A 17,654-nucleotide genomic window follows, 5' to 3' on the forward strand; every position below is an offset into this window, starting at 1 on the left:
GTCGCAAAATCAATCCGTGTCTTAAGAAGAAAGTGGGAATAAGGCCTCGAGACAGGTATCCACGTTAAACCATAGAGACGTAACTGTCAGTGCGACTGGAGAAAGAAAGGTAGTCCATCAGAATGTCCGAATTAGCGACCGATCCGGTTACTTTCCCATACCATGAAGATGTTTGAACGCATTCTTGACAACCGTATTCACAAAATTGTTGAAATAACCGTGAATTCCACGTCAGAATCATATTTTGACGAAACACTGCTCGGAATCTTGTGGGTTGACATGGAGCAAATTAAAAATCGTTGGGCCCAATATTCCGAGGGTGTTTTCAGTGTCACAACCCGGCCTACACTTGAATAAGTTACGGGGGTATTAAAACGCTGAGAAACAACAAAGTTGCGAGTGTGGAGGGAGTACCTCTGGAGCTATTCGAAGCATCGACTTCATAAACATTATTTGATCTGACGAAACCAAGCCGGATTTCGGACCCAAGGTGTCATTTGTCTTATTTACAAAAAGGTGACAAATTCATCTGGGAGAACTATAGAAGGGCTCGAACCCCCCTTGAAAAATATTGTTGGTGGAAACCAAGGAGGATTACAACCTGAAAATTCATCTTCAGTAAAGTAGATACTGGGGAAGTACTGAGAAGACCGACGTAACGTTGACATTTAAAAATGTCGTCACTATTGCGGCCAAGTATCTAAAGATACAAAACCTACAAACAAGATGTTGCGGCACCGACTCCGGATTATAGTAAGGCGATTGGCTGCTTCCAATATTATATGGTATCGCTCTGGAGTAGATAATTCGGAAGATACTAGTGAGGGAAGATGTCAGATGGCAAACGAGTTCCTAAAGTGAGTTATATATGGCGAATGATAGTGGGGATGAAAAACGCTTTTGTTATCCTGCATCTGAATTTATTGGTACTATTGCAATACAATATGGCTTTACTAAAAATAATTTATTTTGTGATTATGTATTATTATTATCCAACAAAATGTGTTTTGTTACAATACAAAGCTTTTCTGTTTTTATTACAATTAAATAGCCCCAATACTCAGGCAACCGGTGATTCGTCCTTATTGTCAGCATCCATACTTAGTCTTGGCATCGCAACAGGGCGGGGTTCCCTTAACACGATAAATAAAGCATTTCTTGCAAAATAAATTCGATTGAATATAAGAGTCAATTATCAGATTCGCAAAACTCTCAGGTCGAAAATTAGGTAAATCAATCAAGCGAGATTGCGGATCACTTCGTTGAAGGATGCTTCGAAGGATGGGATTACACTTAATAACCCGCCTATGCGCCTCGAAATGCCACTTGCCAATGGTGAACATCACATCGAAATGTTGTTCCCCGGACTTGTTCCTTAACATTTGTCTCAGTCGACTTCGAATTGGTTGGTTGCAGATAGATGAAATCCATGTATTCGCGCTTCTATCTAAATGAACAGTGAGCGTCAAATTCAGTTTTAAGGTGCCACAGGAGTCGAGGAACTTCTCCCATTGTTGCAGGACACTCTCGGTGCTGGTGAATTTGGACATGTCCCATACTTCTTCTCGGGAGTGCAGCAATCGGTAATCAGGCGACAATTTTTCAATTGTTTCAAGGCCATCGAAACTCCGAAGTGACACATCCAACTTGGCGTAAATATCTGAATCCGTTTTACTTCTCACTGAAGTCACAATGGATAACCAGTTTTCAAAGATGTCGTCATCAGTGCCTCGTGGGTAAACACGAATGGTTCCTTCGATTCCTCCTTGAATTTCAAAATCACTTTGGATGCAGTAATGACGAGATTTGGGATGGAGACAAAAAAAGGAGAACGTCTCCACCGCAAATTCAATGTTATTGATTAGTAGTGGCTTTTGGATACTTTGTGTTACTTTAACGGACATTTTTTTAAATTAGTTGATTATTCTTCAATACTTAGCTGTGTACCGTTTGGTAAACGTGAAGCGAATGTCGAAATCAACCGAAGGACAAGTCTTTATAACAAAAATTTTTATTTTCTCTTAGAAGAACTCAATTAAAATTGATAAAAAGTTTCATCTATAATTGAGGCAATAAAAGTACTTTAAGATCTCCCATCTAAAAAGTAATTACCTTCCTAAGAGTCTGACTTAGCGAGGAACCAAAACTTACCTGCCTGTATTGAGTAAGATAAAAATATTCCCTAAAAGTTTCCCTTAATATTCCATAATTGATTGCAAATTGAGATAAAGGATGTTTTCGTATTCGCCAAGGTCAGCCCGGATCTTTGTAGCCAGGATTTTACCGCTCTCACTGTTTTCGTCGCGTAGACCTCCACACCTTCTGCCTGTTTTGCTGTAACAACCACGACTAGGTCATCTGCAAAGCCAAAAATCGTGGTCCCCTCTGGAATGGGAACAGCAAAGCATTTCAGCACTGATCCTTGTGGTACCCCGACTGTGTGTTGTATTTTTTGGGACTCTCATCTATCCCTGAGAAGGAATTTTCCACCAGATTCGCTAAATACCTATGTCAGCCAAAACACCTGTTCCAGTTGACCGAGTTGAGTATCGACATCCAGCGCCAACACAGAACAGCAGCCGTCAGAAATCAATGCGCTTTTGCCAGGTTCACCACTATGCCTACTGCATCCACCATTGAGTGGGCACACCAGAAACCAAACTAGTGGTATGACAAGCCATTACTATTTTCACCGATGGGTAGGAGTGTGTTGTAGATGATGTTGGCTCTCCAGGTGGCCTATTAGGTTTGGGAAACAACTTTTGCTTTTTCCACTGGGCAGGAAATATTCCTTGTTTTAGGCACTCCTCGATGGTTCGAAGCTTCAAAGCTCGGTGGGGGATGCTCCTTGTTGTCAACGATCCTACCACATATTTCTCACAGCTCCTCCACAGCTACTGAAGGTATTATATCCTCATTTAACTGGACAACCGTTTGCTTAGACTAATTTTGTGGTGAGGGAACAAAGTGGTAACAACCCGTTTCAGGAGGCACGGACAGGTCACCTAAGGTGATCTTCACAGCCTTTTCATTGTTAGAAGAGTTTATATCGGCATGGTCCCCCAGCTGTTTGAAGAAGTTGTTTTTACTTTTCCGAATGGCATTGCCTCGACCTGTCTTTTGGACTTGTGCATGACTTCGCAATGTGATCGAAGCCAAGCTACCTGCTCTCTAAGTCGACACATAACCCAGCCTATCCTTTCTTTCCCTGGTGCTAACAGTTTGAGTGCTGTCACTACTGGTAGGCTGCAGTTTCTGTTCCCCGGTAGGCTTTCCTCAGCGTTTCCAGCGCTAACTACTGTTGTCCGACACGATCGAGTGTTTCTCCAACGCTTCGCGAGCCTCCTCCTTCTTAATGATTCCATCTACATCTTTGCAGATTATAGTAACCTCCGGCCTACTTGCCCTTAGGTCGGCTGCCTGTCCTAACGACTTTCTGATTTGGCTCAAGAATTTGCTCGCGGTTATGTCCTTGGATTTCTTGAGCTCCAACATAAAATCTCCTTTCTGAGACCGTCCAACGCGACTGACATTACCCCCTAAATTGGTGAGTTCGGGGTCAGCTTTCAATTTCCTGAGAATGTCAGCATATGATACTTCACCTCGTCTGGAAATGATAATCACCTCCGGTCTTATCTTCCTCTGATCATTTCTTTTTCAGGATGCCACTTTTCTAGTGGCTTATGTGAAGATATATGAAGATCATTTGTTGATGCTTCGCCTCCAGGTGCTCTGTTGACTGCGGTTATTGCGGCATCCATTTCCCTCTTATAGGTGTCGCGGATGTTATGGATGGTTATGGATGGCTTCAGTGTTAACTCTCACCTGATTGTCAGAGGGGATTGTAGGTGCTATTGTTATTCGAGCTCGGAGCACCATGCCAAAGAGATAGTGATCCGAGTCTATATTGGCCCCCTATATGTCCTGACATTCATCAATGCTGAGAGGTGGTGGTCCCGTCTGGAGAGGCCCACGTATGTTTGTGGACCGTTTTCCGCGCATATCAGGTACTCACAACAACCATTTCGTGTGACCCTGCTAATTGAATAATCTGCAGTCCGTTATCATTTGTATTTTCGTGTAAGCTATGGGAGCCAACGTATCGCCTGAATACGGGCTCCTTCCTTACTTGGCTGTTAAAATCCTAAAGTATGATTTTGATATCATATCTGCGATAGGCTTCGAGGGTTCGTTCTACTGCCTTGTAGAAGGTATCCCTCTTCGACTCTGCAGTCTCCTCTGTAGGGACGTGAACGTTAATGAGGCTTATATTTCTAAACTTGCCTCGCAAGCGCAGAGTGCATAGCCGTTCGCTTATGTTTTCAAAGCCGATTACAGCAGGTTTCATTTTTTGGCTGACTAAGAAACCTACTCCGAGCACATGGTTTACTGGATGGCGACTATAATATATGGTGTAGCGGCTCTTCTCCAAGAAACCGGTCCCTGTCCAACGCATCTCCTGTAACGCTGTTACATCAGCCCTATATTGGGACAGGGTATCGGCTAGCTGCTTGGTAGCTTCATCTCTGTACAGGGAGCGCACGTTCCATGAGAAAATGCGCAAATCGTTATTCCGTTGTGTAATCCATCCAGTCCGAAGCTCCTATTTTGGCTTCGTAACTAGTTGTTTTGCATGTAGGGTTTTCAGCCCTACCCAACCCTCAACCTGGAGGACCAGTTGGTTGGGAGACTCGCCTTCATTCTTCTCCGTCTGCAGCTTTTCGTTAAGAAAGAGCTCCCAGCGGTCACCACGTGGAGGTGGAGATTGGGTTTGGTAGTAGAGCTGTTGGTGTTGGTCCAGCAGGTGTTTCGCAGGTTTTATGCTCCATCGTGTGTACCAATCCACGTTTCGCCCTGGGACCTATACTACCTTTTGACCACCCAGTTCAGCTCTGAATAATAGAGAATGGATTATTTCAAGAGATTTAAAATTTCACAGTGGCAAACCCTGGTCAATTTTCCAACCACTTTAAATATTCAGGACGTCGCCTGCGACTGAATGGCGTTCATAATAAGAAAATAATCAAAACCACTTTCAGATAAAAAAAACATTGACATTACCTATTCCTGGCAATGTCCTTCAGCATCCCTGCGACTTTCCGAAAAGACACTCTCTACACTCTTTCTCCATTGCTCTGCCTCATATCACTCTAGGGTGACCCACTCGTTCGCCAGCCTGAAATAGTAGTAAATGTTGAGTCACTGTTTGGTGAGAAAACTTGATTTCCAAATTTTAGATAGGGCAGCGAAGGCGGAGTTAGCGCTGTTAATGCGTCGGGAAACATCCAGTTGGGTACGACTATCGGCAGAAACCACCACAAATATATGTACAAGTTGATCGACACCTTGCTCTGGTCATTAATGCAGATAGGACCTTGACTTTGTTAGCGTCAATCCAGAGCCATTTGGTTAAGGTCCATGACCCGATGAAGGGGCAAACAGATGTCATCAGCTTAGTTGAAATGTTTGAGAAAAAATTACTGGCATTTAAGGTAACCGCGAACGATGGTCCGAAGAGTTTTATCAATCAAGTAACCTATTCGTTCGGCAAATTGGTAGTTTGGAGCAAAGTCGCTTCTGTCAGAGTGCTTGCCAATAATTGATTTGGTGGTTCACTTGAAGATTTTGGAGAGATAAGATTGTTGTATGGTTTAATGAGGGAACTTTTGTCAAGCTTGTGAAGGTGGGTATACAGGGTGAGAATTGCTTCGTAGATTTATGTATCGAGATCGTGGATTCTATCCTTTAGGAAGAAATACTGTGCAGAATATCTATTTCTAAATAGTTTCCACGGTGGGGACTTTTTTGTGGGATATATCCTAGTAGATGGTGTCCTTGAGGGTGCTCCTAATTCTGAGTAAACATTTTCTACTATTTTCAACATATCATCAACGCAATATGAGAAAACTTTCAGGTACAATATCTTCGAACTTCTGTGATTGGTACGACTTCAAAAGTAAACCCAAACCTGTCCACTGATCGGCTTATATCCCTGTACTCGCTAGTGCACCTGTCTATCCCGACTAAGGATTGTCATTTATAAAAAACAGTGCATTGGCCGAGTTGGTTGAATGTCAGATTCTCGATTTTCTGTATTAGGATCGAATTTCAATTCTGCTATAGAAGTTTGTCTTTATCTTTGTGTATGTCCTGCTACTGCAGGATTACCATCTGAACAACATTAGATGTGATAATAATGAAATTTAAGCAGGGACAATCAGAAAGAAGACACTGTTACGAATATCTTATCTTTGGTACTCCAGAAAAAAGTAGACATCCCCCATACCTATGTATGTTATGTGCATGTATATAAAGATACATTGCTTGGAACTTCTTTTCCTTCGAAGTAAAAAGAAAAACTTCTTGGATACTTCGCAACTCTTGGGAGCACAATTTAGATTAAATTGTTCAGATACATTCCGTCAGAATCGGCCGGTGCAATATTTCAGAGAAATGGAGAAAGCATGCACTCATATTGGAATATACGAGTGTGTGCATCAATAGTCTGTAAAAAAGAAGTTCAACGAATTCCTTCCCTTGTTTGAGGGGGAGTTTGCTGGGAGATCAAGAAAGAGCACATTTCTGGGCTAATGTGTTTGTCTTTGTTCAAAACTTCGCCTACAAATTGAACGAGTACGAGGTGCACACAAAACTTGCCAAACTTCTTCTCAAGATGTTGGTAACTACCAAGGCTGTAAGAAGAAATTGGAAACATTTTTGTCCTACATCAGACCTAGTTGCAAATTTCAAATTTCTATCTCTTTGCTTTTGCCTAGTTTTTTTTTGTTTTAATCAAAAGAACATGCTCATTAATATTCACCAATTTCACGGATGCGAAAACCAGTTGTTCTAGCACAAAAGTAAACAAGCAAATCCCAGAAATCAATGCAAGGTCAAATTGCAGGAAATCCAGCAAATTAATTAAGAAAACTTGAAATCCCAATCGAAGAAGAGAAAGCAATCTTCGGAGGTGAAGTTTTCGTATCTCCAAGCAACATATGTATCTTTTCCGATGCACAAAATCTTACCAAAGTAAAAGTAAGTCACTGAGTGCAAATATCTCTCCTGCATAAATCTTATTAAGCTTTTGTGCTATTTTTCTAAATTGTTGTATCAAATTTGTAATGCTTAACGGTCCAAGCAAACACTGATATCTTCTTGTTCCATGAACCATTGAAATGATTGAAATTTAAGCATGATATGCTCGACAGCCATGACGACATTCGACACCTTGTTGGACTCGTTACCTACTGGCGGTAAGAAACCTATCAATGATCGTAGATAATGAAGATAAATTTATGTATGAATGGAGATACTGGTGTAATGGGTGCATTTAGTATAAGCGTTTCCGGTAGAGGTTGCATTTTCTGCTCCACTGATTTTAGAAAAGATATAAAATTATGTCAATTAATTTTAAGATGCCATATTTTGATCTGTTACAGGTGGCACGGGGATTATTGAAGAATAGTGTGAATATAGTTCAGTCAGTAATCTGATGCATGGGGACCAGATCAGAATCTAGAAGATTCAATGGGAGGATGTCGTGAAAAATGAAGCTAGAATTTGAAAGTAAAAAAATACCGACTGGACCACGTGTATGGAGCCCTAAAATTTTCGACCCAAGGTTGGAAACGGAAAATCAACCATGAATCACATTTTCATCTGAAGCCTCCGTTTTAGACACGGTTGATTTGATCAAAAACTGAAAAACGCAACTATCTCAGTACCAAAAACAAGTTAAGGTTGTCCCGTGTCTACTCTCTTTCTCTCTCTCTGTGGTGCTGCATGGCAAGTCAACTCCATTGCGTGTTACACCATGCAATAGGACCCACTATTGTACGGTGGCCGACGAGTGGGTTGTGCTGGATCAACGTGGCGTGGAGGTGGAATCCAAGTCTCTCGGAATATCGTGGAGCGAGTTAAAGCGCATTGGAGGGAACCAACAACAATGGTGCGTAAGTGCAGTTGACGCAATATGGCTCACATAGGGGTCTACGACAACAATTCATAAAGTGGTACCTCCTTTATGTTAGTTGCGGATAATATTTTTCAGTTGTAGTTTTCACCGGATAGTCTTTGCCAATATGCAAAAAATAGGGTTTACCAGCCTTCTTCTAAGAAATGTTGGGTTGCTGTTCCCCATTGTCTTTATACCCTCTACTTCATATCTATGTACAATTTTTCATATTTTTTGAGTAGATAGGACTTCACACTTACAGAATTCTCCTTGTATATTCAAGCTAAAAATGTACACTATCCACGATCACTACAGCGACTCTTTGCCTAATTAGATAGAACAATACTCCCACCGGTTTCAAAACTTACCTAGCACGTAATGTATATGCGTATATTGTGTATGGGTGGTTTCCGAGAATGGGTCTGTGAAAGAAATGATCACCCTCGCCCTCCACACCTTTCCAGCAAATGTCCAAACTTAGACCAGTAAACACTAACCGAGAGCTTTCATTTGATATACCACTTAACTATACTTAGTGAAAAAAATGTACACCCCCTTTTGCATGTGTGGGGATCCCCTTCCACTCTTCCTTAAATTTAACGTAGAACAATGTAACTCACTGTATGTGTGAGCGTTCACAGTTCCCTCCTTTTCACCAGCTTTGGTGTCAATCGGTATAACCGTTTCCGAGGAAAATGCGTGTGACAGACAGACAGACAGTAAACAAATTTTACACACCCTCAAAAACAAACTCACTACTCTTGTTTCGCGCTTCCCCCATTTCATTATGTTATCAATTAGTTATACGAAATAGAGTACTTTGTGTCTCTCTGGCGTTTTAAAAAAAACTTCAGGCTAGTTTTGCCGCATGCGATTAGTCCAGTGGGCACCTATAGCACACCCTAGCAGATATTCAAATGTTTTTTGACTGTCAGTATTGGTCCGCTAGGTAGAAATTCACTCGATTGCATGCTAACATACCCAAGTACATAGTTTTGCTTTGCAAAAAGAAACATCTGTTTAACATTCGAAAATATATAATTATATAATGATTCTTTCTACTAGAGTTCCTTTCAAAGTCTAGTCAAAGTATCTATGATGCATTTGTCCGTCATTCTTCTTCTTCTTTTTCTTCAGCCTTTGTCCCGTTCACAAGCGGGGTCGGCTCGTCGTGATCGGCTTCGCCATTTGGCTCTATCGGATGCCTGATCTGGGTGCAATCTCGAGGCTTTTAAATCCCCATCCAGCGTATCAAGCCACCGTTGCTTAGGTCTGCCTTTTGGTCGTTTACCATCGACTTCGATGTTCAGATCAATCTTTGCAAGTGAATTCTCGTTTGCACGAATTGCGTGACCATACCATCGAAGACGCCTCTCTCACAACTTTTCCACGATCGGTGCAACCCCATAACGATCGCGGATATCCTCATTTCGGATGTGATCTAAACGTGTGACGCCACTAGTCCAACGTAGCATCTTCGTCTCCATTACCGCAAGACGCTGTTGATTGTCTTTTATGGTCGGCCAACACTCAGAACCATAGAGAGCGACTGGACGGACGACATTGCGGTAAATTTTAGATTTGAGACGTTCGTTGATACGTCGATCACAAAGGACACCAGTTGTGGAACGCCACTTCATCCAGGTTGCGTTAATGCGTGAAGCAATTTCATAACGCCTCCCATCAGTGTAAGCCATAGGTCATTGTCATGCCCTCCCAATCCACTCTACTGCTCCATAGTATTTTAATATTTGGATCCAAATAAGACTTCATTGTCATGCTATTCCTCGATATCCGTAAATCGGGATTCCCCCCGGACAGATCAATCTTCTTTTGATTTAGATAATTCTCCGCCTCGGTGATATTCCGAATATTCTCAAAATTGTCCTTCTTGCCTGCAGATGAAAAGGAGTCGAAAAGACCTCAAGAGTTGCCGTCGGGTATATTCTCATCGCTCCAATGATAGACACGTAAGCCAGTCCTTGAAGTTTATGATGAGTTGTGTTGCGTTGGTTTTGTCTACCGAGATTAGCAGTCCATGGGTAGTCATTTTCGGGTTACGCTTTCATTTCCTTTCTGTTAAGGAAGTGCAAATCGTCAAAGCTATTGTAGCTTTTCTACACATTTTCCTCACATGCGTCTTCAAGAGTATCTTTTGGTCTAGTGCAATTCTCAATCTATATATTTAGATGGCTGCCAATTTCCTCTTGGCGAGGTATGGCACGTCATCCACTCCTACGCGCCATCGTCATCGGTTATCTGAAATGCAAAATACTTGGTCTTGGTGTTGAGGTAATTGCATTTCTAGATTTTTGACAAAGCAGCGTAAGCGGATCTAACGTAGCTAATGCGTCGGGCAAAATCCAGTTCGGTGTCACCGTCGGCAGAAACCACGTTTGTAGATAAAAAAAATTGATCGACACCTTTGATGCGATGACCCATCAGATTGAAAAGGCAAGAAGCACGCAGATACCCCTCCAATTGTAACCTTCAAAACAAGTACCCTTTTTTCGAATCTTAACAATCACATCCTTCCTTATCTCTAGGAAGAGTCTTGGATTTTCAAGATTTCCGTACGAATAGAAGGAGCGATAAATAACTCTGGGGGGACCGTCAAGCCCGGCGATTTAACTCCGTTTGAAATGATTTCTCTTCTGCCTAGAGAAACAGCCGGTATCCGCATATTACCATGACTAGCCCTTTCTTTCGCAAGAAGAGGAACCTAACCGGAAGTAACACGGTTAAGAATCTTGGCGAGGTGTTCTTCGTAACTTCTTCAGTTGCTGGCCATTGTAGATGAGAAATCGATCGTTAAAATCATTCACAGGACCATCGTAAAATTGGCGACTACATGAAAGTTCGTCTGTGATGTCAGGGGGGGGGGGGGGTGGTCTTCGAGTTGCCAACGTAGCTACGACAAAATTTCTTTACGGAGACGTTCTTAACGTTGTCACCGGGAACGGCCTCGGGCAAAGCTTCGTGGTGCATTTCGACGGACTTGCCTTCAGTGGTGATGTTGGCTGGGGCGAAAACGTCAACCATACCTGATTTCAAGACACCAGTTTCAACTCGACGGACCGATACTGTTCCAATGACATCAATTTTGTACACGTTCTGGAGTGCGAGACGAAGAGGCTTTCCGGTTGGATGGCGGGGTGGCAAGATAGCGTCCAAAGCATCGATCAAGGTCTTACCTTCAGTGTTGCGTTTCTTGCGTTCAATGGCCCAACGCTTGAACCAGTTTGTGTTCGTTGATAGTTCGAACACGTTGTCTTCGTGTCATCCGGGGAATGGGATGAATGGAACAGCGGCTGGATTGTGACCGATCTTCTTAATGAACAACAAGACTTCCCTCTTGATTTCCTTATAACGAGCCCCGCTGTATGGTAGTTCGGAGGAATCCATCTTGTTGATGCCGACAATCAATTGCTTGGCCCCCAAAGTGAAAGTCAATAAGACATGTTCACGGGTTTGTCGGTTCTTTGGGATGCCAGCTTCGAATGCATTGGTACGTACCAGTAATCATGTTCTCGATGAAATCACGATGTCGGAGGGCATCGATGATGGTTACATAGTAGTTGGAGGTTTCGAACTTCCACAGGTCAATATCGATTTTGATAACACGTTCAGGTTCGTCCTTCGATTTGTCCAATACCCAGATGTATTTTAAGGAAGCCTTACCCATTTCCTTTGCTTTCTTCTGGAACTTTTCGATGTCGCTTATACCACCTTATTTGTAGATCACGTGATCGTGGTCCAATTTACCAGAATCGACGTTTCCAATGACATTAATATGAGTCTTTTCTTTACCCACTTTTTATGACTTTTTAACTTTCAGGTTTTAAAACTGAGTAATTACAAATCCTATGCTACTCCAGCAACAGATCCGAACAAAGTGAAAGGGATGCTCGGCTTGCGTTTTTTTTCCTTCTGTCTGCTATTGGGGTGTCAGCCAAAATGTTGTCGTCTTCTGTAGTGGAATAGAACTCCGGGATATGAATTTTGAGAAGCAAATATACTCTGCCCTCCTCATTCTCAGTAAATGTCCATCATTCTTTGGCTTTGCTGCATGCTTCTATGGTTTGTTCAATCGTTCCACAGAATCTCTTAAAACTATTTCGCTTTGCTTCTCGGATTACGTTACTATATGGCGTCAGGGCGTTTTTGTTCCTTTGTCAGTGCCCGGACTTTTTCGCTGGCACCTCTGTTCTCATTTATTTATTTAATTAACGGACAACAAACAGAGATAATTCCAATTAATTATTGTCCTCAGGAGGAGGAGGAGAAAGCAAAAAACTTATCCTACGTTTAAAACTACTTAAAGTAGGGAAATTAAAAGAACCAAGCTGTTCTGCATTATAATTTCGACAAAGCCTAGCCTAGCCCTGCGAAGGGCACGTTGGAAATGTCTGCGCTACGTGTGTTATAAGACGCAGGACGGCAGGTGATCTCGTCAGCGGCGGAGCAGTCCATCAGGCCCGAGTAAAGTTTAAAGAATGTGCATAGATCCAGATAGGATCTACGCTGTTGTAGGAAGGGAAGGTTTAGAAAGCGGAGGCGGGAGGGGTAATTCACACGAGGGAAGCTTTTCTTAAAGAAGAGAGAACGGGTGAATTTACGTTGCACATTTTCAAGGGCAAGACAATCACAGTTACGAGTGGGTGACCAGATCACGGAGCAATACTCGAGACTATTCCTCACAAGGGAATTGAAGAGAGCTAAGGAGGGTTGGATGGAGTCAAAATCAGAGTGGGAGTGAAGAATAAAGCCTGACAATTTTGCTGCTCGATCGATGACATCGAGGCAATGGGTGTCAAAACGGAGCTTATTGTCGAAAGTGACTCCGAGGTCTTGAGTGGAATTTAAGCAGGATAAGGAATGTCCGTCAAGCGAGTAGGAGAAAGAAGTGGGTGAGGATTTTAGGGAGTAGCACATAGTGTGACACTTTGTGACGTTTAGCGCTAAACCATTAGTCGACTACCAACGAACCAGAGTGTCCAGGTTATTCTGAAGGGAAACACAGTCCATAGGCGACGATATAGCGGAAAACAGCTTAAGGTCGTCTGCATAGAGCAAACAGGGACAAGTAAGGAGGGGAGGAAGGTCGTTAATAAAAAATAAAAATAACAAAGGACCCAGAATAAACCCCTGTGGGACGCCAGAAGAGGGGGAGAAGGAGCGGAAAGTACAGCCGTCAAAAGAGACGCGGATCGGTTGGAAAGGTAAGAGGCAAGCCATAAAACAAGTGGTATGGGAACGCTTAGGGACGAGAGTTTGGATAGAAGTATCTTGTGATTTACAGTGTCGAAGGCTTTCGCGAAGTCAGTGTAAATGATATGCAATTCTTGCCGTGAATTTAGACATTTGGCGACAAAGTTGGTAAAGTCAAGCAGGTTGGAGGCAGTGGACCTACGTTTAACGAAGCCGTGTTGTTCTTTCACTATGTGATGGCCAAAGTGGGCGGACAACCAGTCGCTTCCAGGATTTTGGAACAGGAGGAGAGGAGGGAAATGGGACGGTAATTCTCGGCAAGCGAACGATCGCCACTTTTGTGAATGGGGATAATGAGAGCCTCTTTCCACAAGCTGGGAAAATGATTCTCTTCAAGGCTTTTGTTGAAAATAAGAGATAGGGGAAGGGAGATGGACTTACTAGTATTGAGCAAAAAGAGGTTTGGAAGACCATCGTAGCCAGGTCCGACCTTGGCATCAAGTTCGCCAATGAAGTATTCGACAAGGATAGGGGTAAGAAGGGGAATGGTAGGCGATGCGGGGCAGGCTACATCTACTATCGGAGAGGGATTTGGAGGAAGGGGGAGGAACATAGACTGACGAAAAGTAGCGGCAGAGTAAATCACAAGATCGTTGGGGTGAGTTAGCTGAGAAGCCAGAGAATTTAATGGAAGGAGGGGATAACTGGGCAGGGTAGCGGGAGTTGCGAATGGGGGACCAGAAAGGTTTCAGATTTCCGCGCTTTAATGAGTCTTCCATGCTGGACAAATATTCGTGTCTGGACTTACGTATTAAAGATTTGACCGAGGAACGAAAGGATTTGAAAAAAACTAAGTCAGCAACGTTTCTAGAAGACAGGAACTTCTTTCTGGCAGTCTGTTTTTGACGTAGTTTTATGTAAATTTCAGTAGTGAACCAGACGAGGAAAGAGCGTAAGCACTTAGGAGAGGAGGGAACGTAACAAGGAAGAAGATCAGATTAAATGGCATAGAAAGTGTTGAGTGCTTGGTCACATGTAAATGGAGAGAGCAGGGGGACCCAGTTGATTGACGCCAGGGCTGAAGTTCGCCTTACGAAAGTTGAACTTGGTAGGCTTGCGAGCGACAGGAGAGTGGAGTCGGGATATCTGAACATCGAACTCGAGAACAGGATGATGGGTGTCAGGGGCAACGTAAGACGGAGCATGAAGGGATTGGGAAAGATAACGTACAGGAAGATTGGAGAGGACAAGGTCAAGAGTGCGATCTAAGTGGTTTCCAGAAAGGTTAAATTGGAGGGCCCCACAGGTGTACATGAAAGTGGATAGAGGAAGGGAAGGGTGGATCGAGTTATTAGGGAGGGAGGGAAGGCCAGGAGTAACGGGCCAGGAGAGCATAGGAAGATTAAAGTCACCACAGAGGATGAAAGGAAGTGAGGGAAACAAAACGGCTAGGGCCTCTGGTAATCTGTCGAAGAAATTCTCGTACAGAGAAGGCGGGCTTAGGCAGGGAAAATATACACACGATATGATAAAGGGACATACGTTTGGCGGAAGGACACGTATGGTAACAGAACCGTAGGAGGAGGAGGAGGAGGAAAAGATGATTTCGGCACGGAGATGGGACTTAACAACTATTAGGGCACCTCCGCCAGTTGTCTTGCCAAGCGCAACGCAGTCTCTGTCACAACGAAATACAGTGGCTAGGCTCCTTTTCTATAAAGGTTCTTTGATGTACTGACAATCTTAAACGCACCCAAAAATTCCGTTACGACATTATTCAAGTCTTCACTAATGTCCAAGGTTTCAATTATCTCCTGATGTATCACCGCCAACATTTAGATGAGTCATGTTATTCCTCACATGCCTTGTATAGGAGTCCCAATATATTCTCGTGGATTAGTTACCATTCACCCGATGCTGACTCACCTCTGCCCTGGGAGTAGCGTGACCAAAGTGGTTACAAGTTGGCATTTGCTCCCTTATATTAATTAATCGAACAATTCCAGAGATGAGGCAGCGTTTGATGAGTTGCCTCTGACCTAGACTAAACCGCAAGTCATATGCTTTGCAACTTGGGTGTTTGCCCTAGGACGAGGGTTCCGCGGACCACAACCGAGAAAGTGCATTGCCTTCCAACTGATCCGGTCCGCCATTAAGTGAATGACAGACTTAGGAATCCCTTGATTCTCAAACAAAATTTTCGTTACAGTTTAGAGTTGGCCAGCCCTTCAGACGGGTACTTCCTAGGGTTATGTTTAGTACCTGTTGCCTGGTGCTAGTCACGGATGATGAAATGTTCCCTGTATTATATATTTCTACTCTATTGCTCAAGATAAATTCAAGAAAATACGGAGTCGCTGCTTTCCCAGAGTTCATTATGTGGTTTGACATTGCAAGCGAGGAGAAGTGGAAGCGCCTTTCTTTAGTAGGACTTCATCAGTTCGATGACTAATTCCGGTGGGATCCGGCTGTCATCTCCTGGAAAGTATTCCGTTGCCATTACTCTCTCCCGGCAATTTCCAATAGAACTTGGAGAGTCATAGGATCCAAAGTCAGAAACTGTGAAAAACGTATTTCAATTTGGTTTTAAAAATGATAAAAGCTCTTGGTTTTTTTCAAAAGATGAGTCTCAAATTACGTGGATACTTCTTCCTTGAAAGGTACGGTCATGATAGTGCTGTTGGCCATTGACCACCCTATTACTTTGAGTTCTTCTTTAACGACGAAATATCGACCTTCTACTCCAACACTCTTTTGAGACTCGTTGTTTACCTTGAGCCTTAGGAGATTGAAGTCTAGTTCATCCAACATCTTGTTCTCAATAAGCAGCAAATTCAGTTCCTTACTCAATTCTGCTTTTTCGGCATTGATAAACTAAACGATTCTTTCAGGGATCTAGGCAGATTTTCCATCCGGTGTGTCTTCGAAAGTATCTTTTCTGATTTCTCGTTGTGCACATGGAACAGGATGTTATCGTTCTGGGGTGGTTGCACCGCTTGTGGCTTGTATTGGCTCCAGAGATTGCTCGTCGGGAGTTCGCCTTTACCCTTCGCTCCATAATCGTATGTCGAGGTCCTCATTATGGGCGAATGTAAGGCTTAAAAGTTGCTCAATTTTCCTCCCTAGCTGCGGTTTTGAAGAAATAGACTGTCACGATATGTGACCCTGGTATATCATTCCCAGTACATGTCGAAAGTTCTGCTACCTTCCATCCTGACAATTTAAGGACTCTGAAAACTGAGTAACACCCTCTCTCACTATGGACTTGTATTTAGTCTGCCGGTTGCTATATATACCGATAGAATCTACTGGTGGTGGAAGCCGAAAGTATAAGTTTGGGTTCTTTGTAGCGATTCTTTGGTAGGGGGTGCTACAATAGGCTACCAGTTTCCTCCACACACTTAAACCATTGTAGGTGGGGGAATACACGGGGATTTTGTAAAAATATTTGCTCAGAGCAGAGAACGATGCATTTGAGGTCAGAACGGACTTCTACCATAAACTGTAGCTTTTAAAACCTAAGGGAGAGAAGGGACTTCCAGTGCTCAGCGATTCTATCTGCCATAGCCCACCACCCAAGGTCTTATGTGAAATATATATCGCTCTAACTTTCAAGATCCCTATTAAAGGGAAGGTCGAGTTAAATTCCATCTTAAATCCAATCCTAAAACTTAATCAAATTTAATGGTACCATCTTTAAGGAACCCCGAGACGATTTAATGTGGTCATTCGAGTGGAAATGGTCTGAATTAATTTCTGTTTTCCGTAATGCATCACTTGCCATATATCCATATAGGGGTATATATTGAGGAGTAGATTCCATAGTTAGCCCAACTCATCTTGCAACGGTACACTCGTGGAAATTGCAAAAACCTTAGAGATGGAATCCCTCTTAATAGAACGTGCTAAACAAATTTTCCCACGTTGGAAACTACACTTCCGCCCCACAGCAAGATAATAAATGATAAATTACCTTCTTAAATGCAAAAAACTTTTATTATTGCATAACTTCTCCCTACAATGGCGGATAGCCTATCAAAAAAGAAATTTCCTTGGCATTTCTATTCAATTTCTCTGGTGAAGGCCAGAAAAACTTAAATTTCCTCCATTCTCAGCACCAAGTTCAGAAATTTGCAAGTTGCCGGGAAGCAGCCTTATCGCCATCTGCAATGCTCCTTAGCATTCTAGAATAACCAATTGTTGTCATAGTCGCTGCCAGTGTGAGGAAGTTCCTCGGTGCAGCTGCAGAGTTCTTATGCAGGTCGAAGAAAGACATGTTTTAATCATTTCCTTTTTAAAATGCAAGACAAGTACACATACATAGGTCGTTCTTGGATCCTACGAGAAAAATCATTTATTCAAGTGCATATTTAATTTTGCGCTGTATCTTGGTTGCACGAGGTTCAGATGCTTCGGGGAGGAAATGTTGTATTAGGTCAAGTTAATTAGCCCCGAAGTATGGAAGACGAGATGGTGATAGTTTGAC

General features: G+C 42.8%; 1 protein-coding gene and 1 pseudogene across 2 annotated transcripts in view; one reads left to right on the forward strand and one right to left on the reverse strand.

Moving 5' to 3' along the window:
- The window catches only part of LOC119652801 (ras-related protein Rab-30), a 193,940-nt gene that overhangs the window by 41,254 nt on the left and 135,032 nt on the right, over positions 1 to 17,654 (forward strand). The gene's annotated exons all lie outside the window — the stretch shown is intronic.
- LOC119652198 lies at positions 10,829 to 11,768 on the reverse strand (annotated as a pseudogene).

This window comes from Hermetia illucens, chromosome 3, assembly GCF_905115235.1.
Source record: "Hermetia illucens chromosome 3, iHerIll2.2.curated.20191125, whole genome shotgun sequence".
NCBI lineage: Eukaryota > Metazoa > Arthropoda > Insecta > Diptera > Stratiomyidae > Hermetia > Hermetia illucens.